The sequence below is a fragment of the Mustela nivalis genome (assembly GCF_964662115.1).
Source record: "Mustela nivalis genome assembly, chromosome: 1".
Lineage (NCBI taxonomy): Eukaryota > Metazoa > Chordata > Mammalia > Carnivora > Mustelidae > Mustela > Mustela nivalis.
In genome coordinates this window covers 25,181,248-25,206,654 of record NC_139020.1, presented here as the reverse complement: position 1 = coordinate 25,206,654, position 25,407 = coordinate 25,181,248, and the positions used below count along the sequence as shown (strand labels likewise).

The 25,407-nt window shown below is 38.6% G+C and overlaps 1 protein-coding gene across 1 annotated transcript in view; it reads left to right on the top strand.

The window, feature by feature from the left end:
- Window positions 1-25,407, top strand: part of LOC309870124 (uncharacterized protein) — a 223,488-nt gene that overhangs the window by 133,497 nt on the left and 64,584 nt on the right. Inside the window, exon 4 of the mRNA XM_082742251.1 lies at window positions 4,579-4,683. The gene's annotated coding sequence lies outside the window, so the exon portion shown is untranslated. The remainder of the gene's footprint in view (window positions 1-4,578; window positions 4,684-25,407) is intronic.

Below are 25,407 nucleotides of genomic sequence, written 5' to 3'. Positions count from 1 at the left end.
GTCATAGGAAAGCTCTATTTTTAATTTTTTAAGGAATCTTCACACCATTTTCCAAAGTGGCTGCACCAACTTGCATTCCTACCAACAGTCTGAGAGGGTTCCCCTTTCTCCACATTGTCTCCAACACTTGTTGTTTACTATCTTGTTAATTTTGGCCATTTTAACTGGTGTTAGGTGGTATCTCAATGTGGTTTTAATTTGAATCTCCCTGATGGCTAATGATGATGAACATTTTTTCATGTGTCTGTTAGCCATTTGTATGTCTTCTTTGGAGAAGTGTCTGTTCATGTCTTCTACCCATTTTTTGACTTGATTATCTGTCTTGTGTGTGTTGAGTTTGAGGAGTTCTTTATAGATCTTGGATATCAGCCCTTTGTCTTAGTGTCATTTGCAAATATATTCTCCCATTCCGTGGGTTGCCTCTTTGTTTTGTTGACTATTTCTTTTGCCGTGCAGAAGCTTTTGATCTTGATGAAGTCCCAAAAGTCCATTTTCATTTTTGTTTCCTTTGTCTTTGGAGACAAACCTTGAAAGAAGTTGCTGTGGCCAATATCAAAGAGGTTACTGCCTATGTTCTCCTCTAGGATTTTGATAGATTCCTGCCTCACATTGAGATCTTTTATCCATTTTGAGTTTGTTTTTGTGTATGCTGTAAGAGAATGGTCGAGTTTCATTCTTCTGCACATAGATGTCTAATTTTCCCAGCACCATTTATTGAAGAGATTGTCTTTTTTCCACTATATATTTTTTCCTGCTTTGTTGAAGATTATTTGACCATAGAGTTGCGGGTACATATCTGGGTTCTTTACTCTGTTCCACTGGTCTATGTGTCTGTTTTTGTGCCAGTATCATGCTGTCTTGGTGATCACAGCTTTATAGTAAAGCTTGAAATCAGGTAACATGATGCTCCCAGTTTTGTATTTTCTTTTTCAACATCTCCTTGGTGATTCAGGTTCTCTTCTGGTTCCATACACATTTTAGGATTATTCGTTCCGGCATTTTTTAATTTGATTGGGATGACAATGAAAGTATAGATGGCTCTAGGCAGTGTAGACATTTTAACAATGTTTATTCTTCCAATCCATGACTATGGGATGCTCTTCCATCTTTTTTTTATCTTCTTCAATTTCTTTCATGAGTGTTCTGTAGTTCTTTGAGTGCAGGTCCTTTACCTCTTTGGATAGGTTTATTTCCAAGCATCTTATGGTTCTTGGCGCTATAGTAAATGGAATCAATTCTCTAATTTCCCTTTCATATTTTCATTGTTAGTGTATAAGAAAGCCACTGATTTCCATGTATTGATTTTGTATCCTGCCACATTATTGAATTGCTTTATGAGTTCTAATAGTTTGGGGGTGGAGTGTTTTGTTTTTTCCATACAAAGTATCATGTCATTTGTGAAGGGAGAGAATTTGACTTCTTCTTTTTCCTTTGAATACCTTTTATTTCTTTTTGTTCTTATTGCTGTTGCAAGGCTTCTAGTACTATGTTGAATAACAGTGGTGAGAGTGTTTGGTAGGAGTAGTGAGATCAGGAGTAGTGAGATCAGGAACATAAGAAGTTCCTGATCTCAAAGGGAAGGCTGTCAGCTTTTCCCCATTGAGGATGATACTCACTGTGGGTTTTTCATAGATAGTTTTTATGAAGTTGAGCAGTGTTCCTTCTATCCTTATCTTTGAAGGGTTTTGATCAGGAATGGATGCTGTATTTTGTCAAATGCTTTTTTTTTTTTTTTTAAAGATTTATTTATTTAACAGAGAGAAATCACAAGTAGACAGAGAGGCAGCCAGAGAGAGAGAGAGAGAGGGAAGCAGGCTCCCTGCTGAACAGAGAGCCTGATGCGGGACTCGATCCCAGGACCCTGAGATCATGACCTGAGCCGAAGGCAGCAGCTTAATCCACTGAGCCACCCAGGCGCCCTGTCAAATGCTTTTTATGCATCAATTAAGAGCACCATGTGGTTCTTCTCTTATTGATTTGTTCTATCACATCGATTGATTTGCTAATGTTGAACCACCTTTGCATCCCATGGATGCTTAGTATACTTTCCCCATACAGCGTGTGTGTTCTAGGAAGACATGAACTTCATCTTATTTATTTCTGCATTTTGGGGTTAAAGTTTACAATACAAATTGGCACAAAATATGCTGCGGCTTTTATTTACTATAATTGATCTTATCAAGCTCTGGGTACCCCAGTTCTGCAGCTAGTGGGAGCCCGAGTGTGATAGGAAGCACTTAAATTGCCTATTAGAGGTAACTCAACCTCCTCTGGTTTATCAAGTGTTTCTTTGTGATCAATTTAGTTTTTGTGATTGGGCTTTAGGGCAACTGGTAAAATGAAATAGCTCATCAGTTCAAAGCATAATTTCCTTATTAGAACTCTTTTTTTTTCCTCCAAATACTTGTTCAGAGAGAGAATTGAACTGTTTACTATAGTGTGGAGGTAGTCTTCTGGTGTTGGGCTACCATCTCTATTCTCGGTGTCTGTTGAGGGATTAGCTTTTTCAGTGCTTCGTTTTCATTAGCTGGTATCCACAAGGGTATGGGTAGATTTCACCTAGTCTACTTGGGTTACCTGCTTGGCTCTCCTCTTGACGTCTGTAGTCCCTTCCAGTTGTGTGGGTTTTTCTGGGTTCTGTGGTTCATCTCTCCCAGTACTGGATCCTTCAGATTTCTCAACACCACAGCTTCCAGGGAACCCATCTGGGCCATGGGAACTCCCGGATCTCCTACATGTCAAGTACTGTCATGGCAGATAAGGATATTCACTTCCAGTTGCTTATGTCTAATCTTCCAGTGGTTGAGAGAGGCTGTTTTGAAATGATAGGAAAATTTTAAGAGAAAGAACAACTTTAGTCTGTTAGATTTCAGCAAAAGGAATGCCATTCAGAAAATCATTGTCCTACGAGAACTGACAGAACCAAGGAAAATGGAGTAAATTTTGCTATTCTTGTTGGCAGAAAGAGAGCATTCAGTTAGCCTGTGCTAAGATACAGAACCTGGCTACTGTGGTTTGTCAGGATTGGAGAGCTGATCTAGAATTACTGAAGTATAATAACAGTAAACAAGGGGCACCTGGGTGGCTCAGTAGGTTGAAGCCTCTGCCTTCAGCTCAGGTCATGATCTCAGGGTCCTGGGATTGAGCCCCACGTAGGGCTCTTTGCTCAGCGGGGAACCTGCTTCCTCCTCTCTCTCTGCCTGCCTCTCTGCCTACTTGTAATCTCTGACTATCAAATAAATAAATAAAATCTTAAAAAACAAACAGTAAACAACTATTATGTTTCAGTATAATAAATATAATAGAAAAAAACCTGAAGGAAGGTAATTGGTTTTAAGATATAGAAATTTCAGTAACTCTGAGCGTGTTTGGGATTCACATCCTCAAGAAACAGAGAGAGATTATCAAACTTTTGTATAATAATTTCTGTTATTAGCTCCCAGTAAAAACTGCTATTGAACAGTTAAGGTTGCTTCTATTAAGGTTGGACAATGGAACTGCTTCCATGTCATTGTGTAGTCCTTGGGGAACCGAAGGTGAGTAACTGAATGTGGGTAATTCCTCATACTTCTTCTAGTTAAACACTGCCTGTGAAACAATAGAATCCAGTAGGTAGTGGGTTGCACATTTAGGCAGTGAATAATATTTGGTCCTCTCAGAGATCATTTCACTTGATATCACTTGCTTTTCCTCTTCTGCTGAAAACTTCTAAAAAGTTGTTTTTTTTGTTTTTTTAAGAGAGAAGGTATAAATATAAAAATTATATTGCAAGAATTCCCATCAGGCTGAATTGTTTGCTGAAACACTTAAGGCCAGCAGGCGTCAGAAGAATATGACATCAAAAGCCTTTTTCTCTCAGCTAAAGCAATCTTTCACACCAAGGTATAAAGTATTATCAAGATTCAGACAGGAAAATGCTGAAGCACTCTGTTATTTCTCTCCCTCATGTCTGTGCTTGGTTTTTTTTTTTTTTTTTTTTTTTTTTTAATGTTTAAGTTATTTTAGGCATTTTATTTTTTGTTTCTTTTTGTTGGTGACTAGTCAGCCCTTATTGACTCTTTAGTTTTTTGGATTATTCACTTGTAAATGAATGAAAGCATATTTATTATATTGTTAGTTAATCAGAAATTCTCTGATTATTCTCTTTCTGAAGTTCTACAGGAATTAAAGACATTCTCATATGATATGATTTAGCACTTAATTGTATGTCATTTTGTCATTGTTTACTACAACTTACTGGGTTTGTCTTATTTCTTCCCTAAATAATGGGCTTGTGTAAAAAAAAAGATTAGTGAAATGGTGAAATGGTTAATTCTGTGTATCAGTTTGACTGGATTACTGGGGTGCCTTACATTTGGCGGGACATTATTTGGACTGTGTCTATGAGGGTGTTTCTGGATGAAATTAACCTCTGAATCAGTAGACTCTAAAATATGGGTGTTTCTCATCCAAATAATTAAAGACCTAAATAGAACAAAAATATTCAGTAGGAGGGAACTCTTTTGGCCGACTGCTTTAAGCTGGGATGTTGGTCTTTTTCCACCTTCATATAGGAACTGAAATATTGGCTTTTTCTAGGTCTGGAGGCTGCCAGCCCTGAGAATTTATACCCTTGACCTCTGGGGTCTTGCCGACTGCAGATCTGGGGAATTCTAAGCCTCCACGGTTGTATGAGAAAACTCCGTAAGTAGATCTCTTTATGTATACATATATTTTACTAGTTCTCTTTATTTGGACAACTCTAACCAGTACTATGGGTCATGTCTGATATTTATTTCGTATCATCCATAGGACTTAGTACATCATGGTTATGTTAGAAATTTAAACTTTTAGAGAACTGTGATTCATAAAAGGTAGTCAGTTATTCTGATACAAATCCTAACAACACATTTGTAAATTCTTGAGTGCTAGAATTGTTGCTCTTGATGGTTTTGACAAAGGTAGAAATAAAGGTAGTAAAAAAAAATGCAGTATTGACCTTGATTAGGTGGTGTCAAATGAGCTAAATTTCTGTATTTGAATGATGAATTGTAATTACAGCACACTATACAGCATGATTCTCATCATGAAAGATGTTATTTAAATGATAATTTAAACTCATTTCATCAAAAGCCCGTGTATATCTTCTGAACATTCATGATATTGCACCTGGCTGGCTCAGTGGGTTAAGCCAATGCCTTTGGCTCAGGTCATGATCTCAGGGTCCTGGGATAGAGTCCCACATCGGGCTCTCTGCTCAGCAGGGAGCTTGCTTCCTCTCTCTCTCTCTCTCTCTCCCTGTCTCTCTGCCTACTTGTGATCTCTCTCTGTCAAATAAATAAATAAAATCTTCAAAAAAAAATTCTCTTCCCCACTGTTTAAAAAAAAAAGAAAGGCTCTATTTGTCACTACTGCCTGTAAGGTGTGTAAACCAATTAAGGCATGTCATCTTTCCTGTAGCAATTGTTGCTTTTGACTCCAGACATGGCATACATTTGGAGTTGTTTTTCAGTTAGTTGTGATAAATGCTTTGATTTCACCTCTGACCCTTGATACGGATTTGCAGGAGGACGGTTGAAATCAAAGTTTTAACGTTTGTTACAAAACAGAGTGAAGCTATAGCTAATCAGTGACAAATTGAACTCTGTGGTTTTGATCGGGTTGGGGTAGTAACTGAATTAATGGATCAAAGTTAGAAAATGTGCCAAACTGTGCACCAGAGATAAGTGAGCAGAGAAGCACATTTGTCATAAGTGGACCATGATTCTGTTCCCTTCAGCGTGTGATGATACGGATGTCTTCACATGAAAGAGTATTGTGAGCTCTTATGTTTACTGAGCTCAAACACTTCTATTCTTTATTATATGAATATTATAAAAATAATTTATGAAAATATGAAAAGTTTCTTTTCTCCTGAGAAAAGAGCTTAGATACCTAGGCTGAAAAATCTGAGAAAGAAGAAACATCAAATTGACAAGCATGGAAGAAAAATTTCCTCCAAAATGTCTGGTATTCTGCATTTGCCACTGATCTATTTTTTATATGCATTCAGAAAGAATTATTTTACCTGATAATTTGGTAGATTGTCCCTAGAGATACTGAAAAATATAACACTTGCTAATGTTGCCCACTGGCTATTGAGCATGATAGAGTTAAATACTCTTTAGCTGCAACTTCTCGGTGGAAAGTTGGTGCTATTTCAGGGGCATTAAGCATGGCATCCCTATTACTTTCCAGGAGGGGTGTTCAACTCTGTTCTCATTAAGTAGCTTTTCTCCCACTTCAAATGTGACATTAATAAAGCCATCTCTATCACCTCAACCTAGTGTAGACCTATCATGTGGATGTTCCTCATGGGACACAGAGGACCTAGATCATGGGGCACAGAGGACTCAGATCAGTAGAAGATGCATTTTGTAGATCAAGTGGAGAGTAGTGAAAGCACCCACTTTTGCAGCATAACTATTAAGAGCAGATATCAAATGGAACATTGAACAAACCCATGAGCAGATAAGAATAACGATTTTGCTTGAAGGAAGTGAGCTCTGGATCATGCATGTAAAACCACAAATAGTATGTGGCTTTTGAAAGAAGGGATACAGAAATGGATAAAAAGGAGACAAGAGAACTAGGACCTGGATTGAACCCCAACAGTGATGATTCTCCTAATCATCCTTGACTGAAGATTTTTACCAAAGACATTGAGGAGAATCTGGAAATTAGTATTAAAATTTCTCTGTATGCCATTTATTGTTTGTATTCAGGATATAATAATTATACTTATTAGTGAATTATAAAATAAAATAAGTGATATAAGCATCTTTTTAAACAAATAATTGTACAAGTATTTAATTACATTTAGGGTGGGGTATATGAAGGAGAAATATGTTTTTTTTTTAAAAGATTTTATTTATTTATTTGACAGACAGAGATCACAAGTAGGCAGAGAGGGAGGAGGAAGCTGGCTCCCTGCTGAGCAGAGAGCCTGATGCGGGGCTCGATCCCAGGACCCTGAGACTATGACCCAAGCCGAAGGCAGAGGCTTTAACCCACTGAGCCACCCAGGCACCCCAAAATATAAGGTTTTAAGAGAACACATATGGGGGAAACTGATCTAGGTGAAATATTTATTAATGGCAGATGAGTCATGGAAAACTTCCCTTTAGAAGTCATCCAGAAGTCCATATTTGAAGGCTGCACAGGTGTTTTTAGAGACTGAGTGACTGTGGACATATATAAGTAGGGGAAAACCAAAGAAAATTAGACTGGCTTGTTACTGAGGTCTGTTCTAACTCAGACATCCAATGACATATGTTAGTAACTTCTGAATTTTCACCTGCACATAGTAGGTCTCATTAACTCAGCAGCTAAAAGTATGTATGGCAGGTACGATAGAAGGTGTGTCATGAATATCTTTGACTCCAACAGACTAGGATGTTTTGGGGTCACCAATGGAGCCAACCTGTGTAGGGGTATGTTGCTCCTGATATCAGTCACAGGAAGCAACTCAGAAAGCAGAGTGTTTCATGGTCCTTAGGATTTATTCATTTTCCTCTGCCATATGTCCATATAATGGGATGCCTTCCTCTATGAAGTATCATTTTTATTGTACAATGCAGATACATTCCCTCTAAATTAGTTCTTTTATCGTCACAAAGTTCTTGAGGTAAAGTTCTCCTATTGTTGGGGGTGACTGGGCTGAGAAGATACTACCTGAACACAGCTATCTCCACTTGGGTCCCAAAAGAGCTGAACCTGGAATTCAGTCCTTGTCCAGAATGCTGCCTTTGCCATACTCATTTCAGTCTGGGGTGTTAGATGATATCTACCCTTTTTTCGATATCATGAAGTCTGTGTAACAGATTTGAGGGAAAATGAATGTGACTAAAAAGAATGTCTTCAGCACTTTATTGAACTGACTGCTCAATCCCTTAGTAAGTCTGACTAATCCTGGTGTATGAGGTTATGCTGGAGGAGAGTTCACGCCTTTCCTAGATCCGGGTGTTCTCAGGAGACATCCCTCTCACCCAACTCCAGAAATGGAAGCCAATCAAGGAACAAATATTTATTCCTTTCTTCTTATGGGCCCAACATTGAATGAAGCATGAGGTTTACAAAATGGGAGGCCTGCTGTATTCCTGAACTTTGAGTAATTGTTCTAATTACATAAAAGCACAAAAGAAAGAATTGCCACAGCCCAAGATACTTCATCTTAGCTAGAGAGGCAATAAGATACAAATTGAAAAAAATCAGTGTGACCTGAAGCAAAGAGGTTTCATGAAAGAGGCATAATTGTAGAGATACTTGTGGAAGGAGGAGGTCAGGGGAGAGGGGAATGGATAGGCAGATGGGAGGAGCAAGTCCACCATGCTAAGAAACCGGTCCCAGGTTTGGGCATCATCCTGGGACTTCAGCCTAGCTTTTGTGGCCATCACTGGTCCTGCATTTATGTTGTTAAGGCCGTAGTGTCCACATACAAATAGTATCTCTGTTTTCTTAAACTCAGCTTCTGGTATTAAGTTCCCTCATATTTCAACTCTACCATCTTGACTGTTTGTCTTCCATAGGGAGAAAGAATTAAAAGAGAGAGAGGGATGTGGTTTTGATCTCAAGATTTATGTGTAGAGTTTCCTGTGCTTGCTTTTCTCAGGAGGGGTTATTCCTTCTCTTTGTTTTTCAATTGTATGCACAAGTCTCTGTAAAGTAAGGCACCAGTTGTGATAAAGATGCTAGTCCCCCCTAACCATCTGTGTTGTCTTCTTATTCCTGAGCCCCCAGGAGACCACATTCTTCTGGGCTCCCTTGCAGGTAGGTGTAGCACTGCAAACATCTGGGCAATGGTGAGGGAGCATGAATGATAGGATCAGTTCCAGGCTGGTGTAGAGAACTTCTCAGGTGCAATTCTCTTTTATTCCCTTGCTAATTGGAGAGGACTCTAGGGAACCACACAAAGCTGTGGCCTCTGGCAGGAAGGACAGAATTGTGAACATAGGACAGAGCCTCCCCTCCCCTTTGTTATTACCTATATTGGATTATGATATGTGATGATATGAACCAGAAGGAATCCTGGTGAGTTGATTTCCCAAAGCAATATCATGATCAGTTTAAAGCATATGGACACATTTCTCACAATGGAGCTTAGTGATTTCTGGTAAATTTTGCAATAAATCTTTGGAAATAACCACAAGAAAGGAAGGTGTTAGGGCAATGTGATGGTTAATTTTGTGGGTCAGCTTGGCTAAGTTGCTTAATTAAATCTAATCTAGCTGTTGCTCTGAAGGCATTTGTAGATGCAGTTAATATCTAAAATCAGTTGGCTTCAAGCAAAGGACATTAACCTGGATAATGTGGATGGGCCTCGCATCAGTCAGTTGAAGGCCTTCAAAGCAAAAGCTGAGGTTTTCAAAAGAAGAAATTCTGCCTCGAGCCTATGGCAGCAGCTTCTTCTTGGATTTCCAACCTACCAATCTCCCATGATTGCAGGAGCTAATTCCTTACAATAAATCTCTGTACACACACACACACACACACACACACACACACACATGCACACACACACACACACACACAATTGGTTCTGTTTTTCTGTTGAATCTTGGCTGGTACAGGTAGACAATCATTTTTGTAGTTTTTTTATTTATGCCTCAGGAATGGTAATTGCTAGCGTAATGTTTTGAACATGAGGAGTTTTCTAAAAATATATGTTATCCATTATTAAATATGGTTAAATGGATCAATGAGTAACCAACTGGAGGTTTAACTGCTAAGAAAATTACTACTGAGGGAGGGTTGAAAGTAAAAAATGTAAATTAAACCATATGATGATATGATATGATATTAAAATTCTCTAAAAATAAATAGGAACACTCATACATTCATGCTTTTCTTTTGTCTTAAGAAATAAAATGACCTAGTTCCCCGTGCCCCCCCCCACATAAAATTGAAGGAGTGTTGCTATCTAGGCCTCTAATAGTTTCCAATTTCTCAGCAAGTAAGATACAGGTTTGCTCTTCATTTCTGCAGTGATTAAGTATATTTCATGTATAAAAATTGTTGGTGCCCTCTGGTGGACAGATCTCAAAAACAAAACAAAACAAAGTAAAGGCGTAAGTCTATAATAGTCCCCCTTTATCCAAGGTTTTGCTTTGCAACTTTAGTTACCTATGGTCTACCAGTGTTAGGAAGCAGATGATTCACTCTCCTCCTGACAAAACATCAAAAAGTCCACAGTAGCCCAACACTATGTCACAATGCCTGGGTCACTCACCTCATTTCCTCTCATAACATAGGCATTTGGTCATCTCACATCATCATAAGAAGGTGGATACAGTACAATAAGATATTTTGAGAGAGACCACATTCACCTTTTACTACAGTGTATCGTTAACATTTTCTATTTCATTATTATTGTGGTTAATATTTTACTGTGGCTAATTTATAAATTAAACTTTATTGTAGGTATGTATGTATAGGAAAGAACAGAGTATGTGTAGGGTTCAGTGCTATTTGTGGTTTCAAGTATCTGCTGGGGTTTTGGAATGCTTCCCCCTTGGATAAGCAGAGAGGTGCTACTGTACAGAGAGTAGTCTGCTATTTTAGTATGTTTTCAAAGTTCTTTTCTAAATTTGGGAATCTTAATGCATTTTTTTCCACAGAAGAAAAGAGATTAGTATCTCAGATTTGTTTATAAATCCCTATTATAATACATGAAATACTTAAACTATGGCACCCAAAGTAATAGAGCCTAACAAAAAGTGAGACAATGATTCCATGAGAAGTGTTGGAAACTATCACTTGGGAATCCATTGCCATCTCTCCTGCTGTGGCCTTGACTGCAGTGGAAGACTGCAGGATCCCTCTTTGAGGTGTTTCCGTGGGCAGGGACATATATGTTTTGGTGGAGGGCCATAGCTGAAGGTTTTTAGGAATGGCGCTTGGTTGAGGGGAGGTGGGTCGTGGAAAGAAGTGAGGCCGAGCTCAGCTTTGAGGAGTGGGATAAGAAACCAAGATTGAGAGAAATAGGTGATCTTAGAACTAAGGTACATAATGGGGTTGGAGGAACAAGAGTGATTTCAAAGATGGAGAGGGCAGTAAAGAACAATGGTAAGGGCTGTGGTGCCTTGAAGCTGGCTTGTACCCGCTCGAGAGAGCTGATGGTTAAGTTTTCAACAATTCTTGGGGCTCCTGGTTGGCTCAGTCAGTTAAGCGTCTGCTTTCCTGCTCAGATCATGATCCCAGGGTCCTGTGTCGGTCTGCTCTGTCAGGAGACTGCTTCTCCCTCTGCCTCTGCCTACCCATCTCCCTGCTAGTGCTCTCTGTCTCTGTGACATATAAATAAATAAATAAATAAATCTTTAAAAAAAAGTTTTCTAGTTCGGCCCAGACATTATTAAAAATTGAGCCATAGGGGCGCCTGGGTGGCTCAGTGGGTTAAGCCTCTGCCTTCGGCTTAGGTAATGATTCCAGGGTCTGGGGATCGAGCCCCACACCGGCCTCTCTGCTCTGTAGGGAGGCTGCTTCCTCCTCTCTCTCTCTGCCTGCCTCTCTGCCTACTTGTGATCTCTGTCTGTCAAATACATAAGTAAAATCTTTAAGAAAAAAAATTGAACCATATAAACTTACAATTAAATAATTTTTTAAATAATTTTAAAAACCAATATACACTCAAAAACTCATTGCGTCCTAATTATTTTGCTACATTTTACTATTATTTAGTAAAACCATCTATTGAGATGATTTGTGTGTTTTGTATTTGTATGGTGGAAATGCTATGTGCCTCCATGCATCTTTTATTACCAACTCTTTATTCAGTGATACCAGTGGTTTGTGAGTTGGTCATGGTAGGGATATTTTTGTCAAAGAAATTGGAAAATACTACAGACCAAAGCCCCTGGATGGTTGTGAAACATTGGACTCCAACACCACTGGATAAGCAGTCTCTTTGGGAACAAAAGAAGCAGCTTTCCTATTTTATTATTTAATTTAATTCAATTTATTCTACCATCTATGCTGGAGTGTAGCTCAAGTTCATTATTCATTCAACAACATTGTTTTATTGAAGTATAATTGACATACAACATTGCATTAGTTTCAGGTGTACAACATAATGATTTGACATTTGTGTTCATTGCAAAGTGATCGAGTGCACAATAAGTCTAGTGACCATCTGTCACCATACAAATTTACAGTTTTTTTTTCTTATGATGAAAACTTTTAAAATTTCCTTATTTTGCAATTTCCAAATTTTCAGTATGGTGTTATTAACTATAGTTATCATGCTATATTACATCTCCACAACTTATTTGCTTTACAACTGGAAGTTTGTACCTTTTGATACCCCTTTATCTCATTTAACTCACCCCTAAGCCCCAACTCCCTCTCCTCTTGCTGTTACCAGTCTGTTCTCAATATCTACAAATTTTGTTTTGTTTGTTCATTTGTTTTCTTTTTTGTTTGTTTGGGTTTTTTTTTGTTTTTTAGGGGAAAAGGGTGCATAAATTTATTAGTAATCAGGGAGACTAAAATCTCAGTAAAATACTATTATCTTATTAATGACCCACCAGATTGGCAAAATGTGGAAAGTCTTTCTTAAAATTCTTATGTATTTATGTATTTATTATTTTTTATTGTGTTATGTTAGTCACCATAAAGTACATCATTAATTTCTCATGTTCATTTGTTTTCTAAATTCCACACATATGTAAAATCATACAGCATTCACCTTTCTCTAACTTCTTGTATTTAGTATTAATACTCTCAGGGTATTCCTTCTTTTTAATGGAAGAGTATGTATATACATAAATATATATGAAGATATATATTTCATTGTGTATGTGTGTGTGTGTGTCTGTGTGTGTATCTACACATCTCACATCTTCTTTATCCACTCATCTGTTGATGGACATTGAGGTTGTTTCTATATCTCGGCCGTTGCAAATAATTCTGCAATGAACATAAAGATGCATGTGTCTTTTCAAATTGTGTTTTTATTTTTTTTTCAGATAAATACTTAGAAGTGGAATTGCTGGGTCATATGGTACTTCTAGTTATAATTTTTTGAGCAACCTCCATGCTGTTTTCTATAGTGTCTACGCCAATTATAGTTCCACAAACAGTGCATAAGGGTTCCCTTTTCTTCCCATCCTTACTAACACTTATTATTTTCAATCAACAGTAATTTTTGATTCTCTGTTTGTTGGGAGAGAATTTTCCATGGGTCATCGTGCTTCTGCATGTCTTACAAGAGAGGCACCGACTGCCGTTTATCCCAGAATATCCTTCCAGGGATGTTCACGTAGCGAATGGCTGTGGAAGATAGACATCATATTTCCCTCTGGAGCAAAGGGCTGGCATGCCTACTACCATTATCAATTTTTTGGATTCTTTTAAACTCATGATTTCTCTCCTGTACTGAACCCGCGGTGTGTACGTGTGTCATCTGGTCTTTTTGGTGTCACCCTGTAGGACTTGGGGTTCAGGGAACTGGTGCAAAAAATACTAACATTCTGGTTCCTGGTATTGCTGTCAGTAATACATTGTCCTTCATCTCTGACCCAGTGTCATGTTTTCTACCAGCATCAATGAAACTGCTGCGGGCTGTTTCCTTGGCTTGCCAGTAGGGTAAAAGTTCTGACCCTTCCCCTTTCTTGACAGACTGTGTGTCAGGCCCTGGGACAAAAATCCTGTAGAGCTCAAAATATTTTGAGGGATTATAAACAAAAAGCATTAACACTAAACATTAAAATTATATGGAGTTTAGGGAGTGAGAAAGAATTGAACAGTGCTGTGCTAGAGTAGTGGGAGAGTCAGGAGGGAATCTACTCCACATGGATTTTTGGGGCAGTTCTCTCGAAGGGGTGGTTGAGTAAGAAGGGGGTTAGGACTGAGGGGTGAAGAGGGGGTTCTGTAAAATAGTCCAGGACATAGTGACCCAATGAGGTGGTATTTGTTGATGGATTAATGAAGACGATTTTTAAATTGGGCGGGGTTTACTTTTCTCATTACCAAAGTGAATAACCGGGAAGGGGGGCATGAGGTAGTCATAATAAGGGCAGGGACTCCTGTCCTTTGTCCATGTTGGAATCGGGTGAAATTCCACATGTTGTATAAAGGTTTGGGATTTGAGTTCATCTCTGGAAACAATACTTGAAAAGTAGATGGCGGGGGAAGGGGGCATTAGTGCCGTGGGCGGAAGGGAGCACGGAAGGCAGAGAAGGCTGTAGTGAGAGAATGAATGAGTGCGCTCGACCGGCCTGCTACAGAGTTCCCAGGTGGGAGTTTATGAGTCAGGGAAAAACGGCCTGGAGTTTACAACTTTCCTCCTCACCATGATTTTGGAAAACGAGGTAGCCAAAATCCATGGAGTGTACATATGCTGTTGAGAATTAGAGTGAGGATAGCCTGTGTCAAGGACTGAAGAGAAGGTATTTGAGACCCAGTTCCTAACACTTAATTGGTTGCTGTGTGACCTCTCTACTGTCATTATAGGATGTGGCGCTTTTAACTAGAGTTTGCTTTCACAGCCTCATGGGAGACCTCTAAGACTTGAGAGCAAAGACAGAGCAGTAGCGTATAAAACTTCCCTTAGACTTCCACAATGTGAGTTTATTTCTGTGAATTTTAGAATTATGAGTTAGAAAGTTCCACTTAAAGCAATTTAAGAATAATATTTTATACTTAGTTATTTTTATTGACATAAGCAGATATTGCATAATGTGTGTTCTAGATGGAATCTGTAAATCGGTTATAATTGCCTGTTTCTTTTAGCACCAGCCATAGATAACCTTAAAGTATGTACAAAGCGTCTCTCCCTGGATAATAAGTTCTTCACTGGCTGCCAGAGATTTTCCAAGTAAAACGCCAACAAAATAAATCTTGAAAACACCCAAATTGCTTGACTGTAAAATTTTACTTAAATAATATATTGTTGTAATAACCCTAACCCTTACATTTACCAAGCACTTAACATGTAGTATCATAGTCCCATAAGATTTCCCCCAAACCCAGAGGAAGGAGCAGGCTCAGAGGTGTAGTGAGTTGCTTCAGGTCACATAGTTACTAAGTAGCTGAGTCAGGAATTGGGTTGTGAACATTAAGCCTTTTGAACATCAAGGAGTGCTCTCTGATCTAAAGTCTTAAGAAATTTTTGCACATTGTACTTTTATTGCTTTCCTTTTAGTTTATGGGAATATCCTTGCCCTATGCTCTGATTCTTGGGGTCACTGCCTGTTCTTGCTGGTCCAGCTTTCCTCCATGTTTAGGTCTGAATTCTGATCTGAGTCCCAGTCTTCATTCTTTGGCAAAGCAGGATTATTGCCTGTCTTGAGTAAAGTAGGTGGTGCTTTCTCCTACCCTAAAGTTTTGGAAAATGCATCCAGAGAACACTCTTTCTCTTAAGATTGGGCCATAATGGGCCATCATGAACACTGATCCCAGCACAGTTTAACTTAACATGCTATTGGTGAGAAGGAGAAAACATATCCATTCCTTATTCAGAAGAAAAAGTCAGGGCTAAATATGTATATTTGTTAGGCAAAAACCTCAAAGATATTGTCTCTAAAACAACCATCCTCAGGAATATTAAAAGCTCTCAGCTACCTAGGGAACCTATAAAAAGGTTGTATTTAGGGCTGAAAATACAAAGTATGAAAAAAATTTCTTGACATAGTTGGCAAAATCACTTAGGGGGAAGTTTTTGAAAATAACACAATAACATAATACAAAGTGCATGATATCATAGGTGTGTACTTACCAACCAAGGGAACTCAAGGTAACTACCACCGAGGTCAAGAAACAGCACTGCCAGGGGCGCCTGGGTGGCTCAGTGGGTTAAAGCCTTTGTCTTTGGCTCAGGTCATGACCCCAGAGTCTTGGGATCAAGCCCCACATCAGGCTCTCTGCAGAGAGAGTAGAGAGCCTGTTTCCTCCGTTCTCTGCCTGCCTCTCTGCCTACTTGTGATCTCTGTCTGTCAAATAAATAAAAATCTTAAAAAAAAAAAAAGAAAATGAAAGAAACAATATTGCCATCTTCTAGAAGCTTCTTCCTGAACACCTTGCCCCTTTGTAAAGGTGATTTTTAGAATAAATTCTTTTTTTTTAAGTTTTGTCACCTAGGTTTATTTATATAATAAATATATGTATATAGTGTGTATATATACATGTAGTTTATATATGGTATATATATATATATATATATAGTTTGTGTAATTATGGTTTATAAGAATATATATATGTATATGTATATATAAATATCTTAACCAATATTCTAATTAGAGAACATACCAGCAAGATTTATGAATTCCTCAAGATCATCTTTATTTATTCATCTTTATGTATCTGCTACCTAGCACAGACCCTGAAACTTAACGAGGATGTAATAGCTTGCAATAAATTTGTATTGAGCAAATAAATTATAAATTGTTATTAAGAGTTCATCATTTCCATCTGTCTTTTAGAGATGATTTTGGTTCTATGATGGAATAATATGTAGAGATATAAACTGATTTTTTTTTTAAAGATTTTATTTATTTATTTGACAGAGATCACAAGTAGGCTGAGAGGCAGGTAGAGAGAGAGAGAGGCAGAAGCAGGCTCTCCACTGAGCAGAGAGCCCGATGCGGGGCTCGATCCCAGGACCCCGGGATCATGACTTGAGCCGAAGGCAGAGGCTTTAACCCACTGAGCCACCCAGGCGCCCCTGATTTTTTTTTTTTTTTTCATTTAGTATCTCCTAAACCATTTCCTCCCTTTAAACAGTTATGCATTCTCTCTTTGTTGCCTTAGGGATGGGAAACAGATAAATCAGATTACAGATGTGGTAAATCTTTGGCTAATCTAATAATAAACACTGGATTTGGAAAATTAGATAAAGTTGTTGTTGATGTTTTTTGTTTTGTTTTTTCTTTTCCTTTTTTTTTTTTAATTTTTTTTTATTTTGCTCCTGAGTCTCAGTTCCAGAGAAGGAAGAAGATAAGAAGGCAAATAGAGACTAGGTATGAGGCTGTCACAAAAATTGAGAGGTGACACTTGCCTACTTGCCTTCCTTGACTGCAACCCTGGGAGGATTATTGACAGTTAGAAAGACTTGTGGGCTCTGAAGCGGAGTCGGCCTGTGCCCTAGTGTGCTGGACCTGCTCTGTTCCAGCTTGCGAGAGCCAGCTGTGAAATTTTTAGTTTTGCAAGCTTGTTGGTGACACACCGGTAACTTGAGATCAGCCAGGGTAAGAGGTTTGCTATCTGGAAACTGGCTACAAACCAGTCCTCTACTCCACCCTGCAGAGCCACTTATTAAACATCGATCAGCAGCCCACTGGATCTGGGCCTCCCTTCCCAGTGACACCTGGGAATGTAGATGGACTGCCGAGGACCAGTCATGTTCTGAAATTTCACATCAAAGTGCAAAATTTATGGTGTGATCAGTCAACTTCCTGCCTAGCTCTCTCTGCCACAGGCAGGAGTAGAACTAGTTCCCATACATCCAAAAGCAGGACAGAAGTAGAAGAGTATCTCAGCCAATGCTAATAACTGACCTGAGGCCCCGGAGTGGATGGGAGAGCAGATGACTGTTTTTTGAGCTCCTTTAGAAAGGGCATGACAATGACTGAGTAAGGGCCAAGTTTAAAGGGTCTTGAACTTGAGGCCAAAGGGTGGTGTGCCAGTAACCTGAGGGATGAATGACCCAGAACTGGGTAAGCAGTGTGCATCTCAGAAATGCTGATGTTGACAGATGACAACCCACATCTCCAGCCACTCTCTTCGCCCGAATATCTTGGCAGAACTCTGTAAGCCCCTGGAACTTGATCCCAGGGAAAAAGGAGGACCAGTAAGGGTTAGAATTAGGGTGAAGTGTGTGAACACCGACCTTACAGAATTTAATGGGGCTGCCCAAAATATTAGAGGAAAGCATCTTGGTAAAGGGAAATAAAGGGAGGGTGAGTAAAAATGTTAACTGAGAATGGTTTTTGCAGCGGACTTAATGAAATACATCCACATGTCTATTTAAATGTACATTTGTAGTAGAAGTCACCCACATGATTCCCTAGCAAAACCCCAAGTGAGGAAAGAATTTAATCTCTCTCTCTCTCTCTTTTTTTTTTTTATTTGTGGGTGTGCTTAGGTATTACTTTTCTTTTTTCTTTTTTTTTTAAATTAACATATAATGTATTATTTGCTTCATGGGTACAGGTCTGTGAATCATCAGTCTTTGGAACAGTTGATTCTCCAGTGAGTTTCTTTGTGACATACAATGTCTGTGTAAAGGATCTTCTTATATGATAAATGTGGCACTTACTGGATTTATGAGATCTCAGCTCCCTTCTCCCACCTCCATATTTGCCTTCACTCTGTTGCCCTTTCCTCTGTTCAGGCAGCTCTGCCGTTGTGTGCCCATTGCTTGGTTAGGAATGTGAAGGGTGAAATCAAACTGATTTCTGTTCTGTTTTCTTTGCTTTTCTCCTTTAAAATGCTAAGCCTCTAAGGGAATAAAAAGGCAGAGCTGGGTTGGGAGGAGAGTAGAACTTTTCCAGACAGATAGCAAAATTTCAGATGAATTTGTGGAGTCTGTGGTTAAAGGTATCTATGCCTTATTCTTTAGGATGCCATTTGTTTCTGCTTCCTGGTTGGATCCTCCTGACTTATACATTATGCTGCCTATAGTTTAATCAATAGTGGCTGGTATACATATAAAGGACCCCTCAGAACACATAGTTGGACTATTTTCCTAGAGTTTCATATTTGGAGGCAATGACCGCATGGCCTCTCTGGACCTGGGGCACCTCAGACAGTCATGCCGATGACCTATACCCCAGCAATGGTATGGACACGAAATAACTCTTAATTTTCAGGAGTCTCTCAGAAGTAGCAGAAATTGTATTGGTCCTGAGAAGAACATGCAGATAGAGAAAGAGGTTTGTTATGAAAAATTAGATTACACGATTATGGAGGATTATGGCAGATGATGGTGACTCCAAAGTTTGCAGTGAGTTCAGGGAGGCTAGAGACACAGTGGTACAGAGGAAGTCTGAAGCCAGTCTGCTGGAGAATTCCCTCTTGCTCAGGCCTTGCTGGCCTTCTTGTTCTATTCATGCCTTCAGCTGATTGGATGAGGCCCACCCACATTATGGAGGGCAAACTGTCCCTCTCAGAGTTCACCCATTTAAATGTTAATGTCATCCAAAAAACATCCTCCAAGTTGATACACAAAATTAACCACCACAGAGGATGTTTGGCAGAAATGATATGGCCCTTTTACAAGCTGGGCCTCTGAACCCTCTCATGCACAATCCTTGATGCTCGCTTTCTTTGGCAAAGGGAGACAGAGGGGAGGCAGAACATCTAGAATAGGATTCTGAGCTCTGCTGGATGAAGGAGCCACTGGATGGAAGGAGGCTGGGTCTTGGAAAAACTAAGTGAAACAGCCTTCATTCCACCTCTTTCTATCATTGAAGTGTGACATGTGTGAGATAGAGGCAGATGTTGGGTTAAACTTGAGGATTTTGGAGGTTGTTTATTAAACTAAGAAGTAGTAAATCTTTGGAGAGTATTAACTCAGGGTTAAGACAATTTCGGGATAGGAATTATAAAAAGAATAGTCTGGAGCCCAAGACACTCTGCAGTCTGGGGTAATCGAGTGTATTAGTTGGGAGACTTGAGCAACCAGACTGCAGGGAGGGGCTCTGGGGACCTGGAAGAAGCAGGAAAGCATTGAAGGGAACCCCCAGGTGCTCTGTTCCACCTCTGAGGGCAGCTTCAGGGAAGCCCACCTGATGCGACCCCTAGTGGTTACTCGCAGCCATAATTCGACATGTATTGGAGCAGTGACAGCCCCAGAAAATCTGAACGCCAAGTCTTAGTTCCTTCACTTTACAATTTTAGAACGTTTGAACTGTGCAGGCAGAGAGCTCTTGATACATGTTAATGGTTAGACCGCTCAGGGGGAGAAGGAGTGAGGATGAATGCACCTAGGCCAGTTTCCTAGGAGCTGACTTTTATGCTGTGTGTAAATTTGGTCACACTTAAGAATCAGAGAGAGGATCATAGGGCAGATAAAGAGAATTACACGATTCATTAGTTTCTCAACCGGTTGTTGGCATAATTGAGAATGATCACAGAGAAGATTCTGAAGAAATCTTGTTGAATAAATAAACTTGGAACTACTGATTATGTGATTTCCTTTTCTGTTTTTGTGAATTGGGAATAAGATTTGAATTGTAGACACAGCAGTATTTCCAGCAAAATAATCCACAAATTTTAAATTCAACTGCAAATAGAAGAGTACATTTATTTATAATCCATTTGAATGATTCCTCTTTTTGGGTTGTTTTGTTCAGTGCATTTTATACTGGAAATCCAGATTGGTAAGTAGGTAACACACTTTCTGAATACTTTGTGAGTCAATGACTGTTTGTTCTATGTTAGTTGTCTATAAAGGGCTAATAGAAGACCTAGTAACTTGTATTGATTAACTTGGAAGTTTAATATTGTAGTGCTTATAAGTTATTTGAAGTATTTAGAAGACAACTTGTATTGCAATAATTATTATTTTGTGACTTGATCTAAACAGTTTCAACAAACATAATATAGTGAGAAAATCAAAAAGTATCCAATTAGTAGATGTAATGATTCTTGACTCTCTCAAGAGGGCAGCAAAACTGCACAGCTCAGTTTTCAGAGATCAGGAGGAAAATCTTAAAAAGCAATTCACAGACATTTTTTGAACTGATCATTCACATGAGTCCAACTAATTAAACATAACATTGTGCTGAAATTTGTATTGCCCTTTTATGGAAGTTTAACCTCTCCTTTGTGAAACGAAATAAAGTCTTTTTTTTTTTTTTTTTGGTCCTGGTTTAGAGAAAAGAACTATACTTGCTTGAGATATCCAAATGCATTGTTTAAACAAGGCTAGATGCAGCTTATATAAGGTACTGTGGATAATGAAATAAGAGCTTCTCCCCTACCCCAATTACTAGATTTGTGATCACATAATGGTTGTGCTTCTTTTTATTGGAGCTGTTTTGGAAATTACCTTTCTATCCATGATCTGTATGTACCAGGTGGAAAGGTCTTCAAAAATACATATAACCCGGAGTGAAGAAAACCTGAAAATTTGCCCTAGGATGAATAGAGAAATGGGATGGAGTTGAACATTTCTCTGCCCACCTCTGCAGAGGGGATTTGGTCTTTCCTCAAGTGGATGACAGATGAGGTTTGTTTCTAGCACTTCTCACATCTCCTTTCAGTACCTTCTCTGTTCCTGTTTCTCCAGATGCCATTCTTTCACCTCGAAGGAGGTCAAGTGATCCTGGAAAGGTGTTACCCAATAATAATTCAGAATCTTTCTTCTTTCTTGTATATTTATATCTGTTAAGGATTTGTGAAGATTAGAATGTTTTCAAGGTGTAAAGGAATTGCTCATAGAATGGTAGCATCCTGGTCCTTAACAGGTTTATTCTTTGTATGGAGTAGGCATTCAGTAAATCATTATTAAATGAATGAATAAAGATCTAGAAAGATAAATGAAAGATGTAGCTGCTTTTCTATCTGTCCAAAGTACAGAATAGAAATTCTCTTTATTTTTGTGAGGCTAAACTTTGATGGGAGGAAAATTTAGTTTATTGTAATTGGAAGCAGTACAGGTAGATTCAGGCAGAATATTCAATGATTCTTCATTACATTATATTGAATAGGTTGACTAGGAGCCAAAGCAGGCTTAATAGCATGGTTGTCACCATGAACAAACAAAAGTCTAAATTCAAAAGATTGTTTTCATCTTTCAACTCTTAAGGTTACTAAGAATTGGATTTTGTGAGAATTTAATTCATATTTATCAAAGACTTATTGTTTGCAAATCCCTGTGCTACTTCTGTATTGAAATTTACCCCACAGAGTAAAAAGAATAAACTATACCTCCATCTTCAATGAATTTGTAATCTCCCCAGAGTCCCAAGACAAGCAAACATGAAAACATTGGTAACCGTAAAAGGTATAGATCACTAATGCAAATGAGCAAGTGGGATGGGGTTCTGAAGAAGAGAAGGCAATATAATTTCGAGACCCTGGGGAAGGCTACACACAAAAGGGGATCTCCAGCTCACAGAGCTTTAAAGTATGTCACTTTTTGCTTTAATTGTAAGGCAAGGATATCTTGCCTTACAATTAATATCTGGTCCCCTTTAATTTTTATTGTTACAACAGTTTTTCAGGAATACCTCACATTATCTCTATGTTCTGTAGTGTTGAATGGCAAAATCTATATATCTTTTCTTTTTGCTTTCTCTTATAACTCCTAATATTCCATTTCCCATTTATATTATAATCAAAAGAAGTGTATGTACATATGTTTTCTTTTGTGTTGTTTTCTAAATTTCAAAATTGGATATTTAAAATAATTTTGTGATTTTTATATACACAATTATTTTATTATTTGCATATGTACAGAGTAAGAAAGTATATAGTCTTATTTTTAAATGGTCAAAAAGGCCACAATGTATTTTATTTATTTATTCATATTTAAAATAAATAAATAAATAAATAAATATATTATTCTGCTAGTTAGTACTTTGGGTGTTATTCCTATTTTTAAAGTTTGGAAGCTGAGAGATGAGAGGTTACGCCAACCAAGAAGTGTTTATTGACCACTTTCTTGGGCAACCCTTAGTGATAAGGGGAACAAAAGAAGTAGTGATTTTTTGGAATATTTTAGGAATATCTCCTGAGACCAGATTTTCATGTACCACTAGAGAATGTGAATTTTCTCATGTACTCCATTCTTGATGGCCGTGAGAGTAGAGAATAACAAAGTTCTACTGAGATTTTTAGACCTCCTACTAATAGAAGCAGCATCTATTCTTTAATGAGAGCTTATTAGTTTTTATATATTTACTCATTTAGTCATTAAGACAACCATATGATATAATCATGTTAACATAATCCTCAAATAAGGTTATGTAGGGAAAAAAATAAGTCATTTGCTAATGGTCACCCACTTTGTAAGTGGTAAACCATGGATTTGAACCCAGATAGTCTGTCTCTAGAACAGACACTCTTTACCACATTTACCATTCATTTCTTTGTATTTCCTCTATATTGCCCACCAAGCTCACTGTTGTTAGGGACATGGTGTGCCTTAGAGAAATTTAAAAAATCTTTATGTCAGAGATACTCAGATTTGTTTGGAAATAGGCACACATCAAGAATTTAAATGATAAGGAGGGGGTCAAGATGGTGGAGGAGAAGGGGAACCTATTTCAACTGGTCCCCTGAGTTGAGTTGGATATCTTCCAGCTGTTGCTGGATACCCACAACATCAGCCTGACATGGAAGAAGCTATATCAGGATCTATACCAACAGAATATTTATGGAAGCTGTAGGGAAAGGACTTTAGGGCAGCCCCCTAGAGCTGCAGAGGTATGTGTGTGAACTGGCTGGTGGTTTTAGAAGCACAAAGGGCAGAGATGTGCCTGGACCTGGAAGTGAGGGCTAGGAGTGCTGCTATGGGGCACACTGTGGTTTTTAATAGAACAGACAAAAACAAAATGTGGTTTGGAGGGCTTTCTGGAGAACAGACTGCAATCTCTCTGTTCTGAAACAGGGGATTGGATTGGGTCACTTCTGCTCTGACTCTTAGAAGAGATGCAGAAAGCTGCCAGGGAAAGCCACCAGGGAACAAAAGCCCCCCAAAATAAGTTTTCACCGAGCCCATCCCTCCCACCAGAGGGGGCAGGGCAATTCTGTCCAAACAGGTTGCCTGAGTAACACGGCAGCAAGCCCACCCCACAGAAGACAGGCTGAAAGAACAAGAGGCCAACAACCTTAAGGTCCCTGTAAAACAAGTGAATCTTGCTTGGGCTGTGGTCAATAGTTTGGACGCTATGCATTCCCTCAACCATCTCTCATCAGAATGACTAGGAGGAGGGAATACCAACATAGGAAAAATTCAGAGACTGTGACCTCTGCCATAGAACTAATAGATATGGGCATCAGCAAGATGTTGGAAATAGACTTCAGGGTAACAGTTATGTGGACAGTATCTAGGTGGGAGAAAACCAGTAATGGTGACATAGATTCCAGAAGTGAGAGCTGATCTAGCAGAACTTAAAAATACTATTAGTGAGATCCAATCAAATCTAGATACTCTAACAGCTAGGGTAAATGAGGCAGAGGAATGAATTAGTGATCTAGAAGACAAATTGATAGAAAAGAAGGATCAGGAGGAAGCCTGGAACAAACAGTTTAGAATCCATGAAAACAATAGACTTAGAGAAATAAATGACACCATTAAATGTGCCAGTGTCAGAATTTTTGGAATCCCTGAGGGGGTAGAGAGAGAGAGAGAGAGAGAGAGAGAACTAGAAGATATAATTGAGTAAACCCTAGCTGAGAATTTCCCTAGTCTGGGAATGAAATAGATGTTTGTGTTGTAGAGGCAGAGAGAACACCCCACAAGATCAAGGACAGAATGACCACCCAGCATGTGATAGTGAAACTTGCAAATCTTAAAAACAGGGAAAACATTTTAAGGGAAGAGATTCTTTAAATACAGAGGGAGGAACATCAGAATAATGTCAGACCTGTCCACAAAAACCTGGCAAGCCAGAAAGGACTGGCAAGACATATTCAGGGTACTAAATGAGAAGAACATACAGCCAAGAATACTTTATCCAGCAAGGCTGTAATTTGGAACAGATGGAGAGAGAAAGAGTTTCCCCAGACTGGCAAAAACTGAAAGAATATATGACCACTAAGCTGGCCATGCAAGAAATATTAAGGGGAGGTTCTATAAAAGAAGAAAGACCCTGAAAGTTATACTCTGATATAGAAATATAGAAAGACCCTGATACAGAATAGAAATTTATGAGACAATCTATAGAAACAACAACATCATAGGCAACATGATGACAATAAAAACACATTTTTAAATAATCATTCTCAATGTTAATGGCCTGAGTGCTCCCATGAAATAGCACAGCGTTGCAGATTGGATAAAAAGACAGGACCCACCCATATGCTGTCTACAAGAGACTCATTTTGAGCCTAAAATTACATCCAGACTGAAAGTCAAGAGATAGCGAACCATCTTGCATGCCAGTAGACCTCAGAAGAAAGCTGGGATTGGAATTCTCATATCAGACAAATTAGATTTTAAGCTAAAGGCTGTAGTGAGAGACACTGAAGGACACATCATTCTTAAAGAGTCTGTAGAACAAGAAGATCTAATGATTGTAAATATCTATGCCCCCAGCATGGGAGCAGCCCAAGTGTTAATAAAAATAAGGAGACATATTTATAATATGTTAATTGTATGGTATCTTAACACTCTACTCTCAGCAATGGACAGATCATCTAAGCAGAAAATCAACAAATAAATAAGAGCTTTGAATAACACCCTGAACCAGATGGACCTCATAGATATGTATAGAGCATTCCACC